The 1,646-nt window shown below is 41.7% G+C and overlaps 1 pseudogene; it reads right to left on the reverse strand.

Annotated features, from left to right (window-relative positions):
• Positions 1-313: 313 nt before the first annotated feature.
• Positions 314-431, reverse strand: LOC129407951 (5S ribosomal RNA; annotated as a pseudogene).
• Between the last annotated feature and the right edge of the window lie 1,215 nt (positions 432-1,646).

Consider the following 1,646-nt stretch of genomic DNA (forward strand, 5'->3'; position numbering starts at 1 on the left):
ATGAGCCAGAGAGTTGGAGACGTGTGGAGACACTTTTTAAAAAATTCCATTAAGTTCTTTTAATTCATCGTTGCATTTATATAGCGCCTTTCAAGATACCCAAAGTGCTTTACACTTCATTATTCATTCACTCCTCACTCAGTGGTAAACTACTATTGTAGCCACAGCTGCCCTGGGGCAAACTGACAGAAGTGCGGCTGCCAATCGGCACCATCGGCCCCTCTGACTACCACCAACACACATGCACACTCCACTTTCATACTAGGCAATGTGAGTGAAGTGTCTTGCCTAAGGACACACTGCCACTGGCGCCCCCCTGTGGCACCAGATTTTCTCAGTGTTCTCCCATCCAAGTACTAACCAGGCCTGGCCTTGCTTAGCTTCTGAGATCTGAGGGGATCAGGCTTTGACAAGCTGGTATGGCCACAAGTCCTTGTATTTGCAGAGGTCGCTGGTGCTAGGCTAGTGCATGTCAATGGCCATAGTTATCCTGCCACTAAAAACAGTCTTACCCACTCCACAAAACACCCGAAGAAAATCTATTATTACACCAGACTGTCCATGTGAATGTCTGCATCTATAGAATCATTTTAGAGGTAAAACCAACTTCGCATTTGAAGGATTTATGTCTGAGCAGCAACAGTGAGTTGCACTTCCTGATAGAAAGCTTGGCAGCGGCGCACTGATATATGAGAAAACAGTCCCTCAACATGCGACGTTTCATGGGATGCAAGGTTAGTTTTATTTCAAACATTGTTCTATCAACACAGACATTCACACTGACGATTGTATTAATAAATGTATAAGTCATAATCACAGATTTGTTTCAGGGGTTTTGTGGAGTGGGTAAGACTGTTTTTAGTGGCAGAATAACTATGGCCATTGACATGCACTAGCCTAGCACCAGCGACCTCTGCAAATACAAGGACTGGATGGAATATTTGTTATTTATAAGTGTCTCCACACGTCTCTAACACTCTGGCTCACTAGGAAAGGACCTATGTCCAAAATTCCGAACTGTCCCTTTAAAATGAGGACTGATCTGCGTCTTCGAAGCCATTTAAGATCACTAGTTTAGGGTCCGCCACACGTTTGTCTCAGCAGAAATGCTATTGCTTTGTCTAGAATGTTCCACAGTACAGATAAAACCTTTTTATCACAAGAGAGACAAGCAGACCACAGCACTACGCTACATTACTTTTCAGATCTGTGGAGAGTCACCCCTATTCACAGAAGGAATTGTTGTATTTTTGAGTCTACATAATGGGTTTGACTTTCTGAACTCAGTGACAAAAATATTGAACTTTTTCGTAGTATTCTAATTTAAATAGACTTTTTAAATTCCAGTATGTATCTAAGAAGTAAAAAACAAAGTAACTGCCTCCATCTGTAAGTTAATTGCTCTGTAACATCGATTTATTCCGACAACTTTTCATTTTAAGCACCGTCTTATCCTCCTAACGCACTTGCTTTCTTTTTACACGTCTCCCTCTGCTTTCAAATGAGGTCTAATATTTCTCAATGTCACAAACAACTAATTTCCAAGAAGGGACTATTTTCATTGTTTCATCTCAGCCATAAATTTGCTTCTTTCCGTCTCCTCTGTTTCCTGGATCCACAGTTGGTAATGCAGTCTTCCTCTCCTG

The sequence above is a fragment of the Boleophthalmus pectinirostris genome, unplaced genomic scaffold (assembly GCF_026225935.1).
Source record: "Boleophthalmus pectinirostris isolate CB_2022bp ecotype Guang Dong unplaced genomic scaffold, ASM2622593v1 HiC_scaffold_14, whole genome shotgun sequence".
In the NCBI taxonomy this organism is placed as follows: domain Eukaryota; kingdom Metazoa; phylum Chordata; class Actinopteri; order Gobiiformes; family Gobiidae; genus Boleophthalmus; species Boleophthalmus pectinirostris.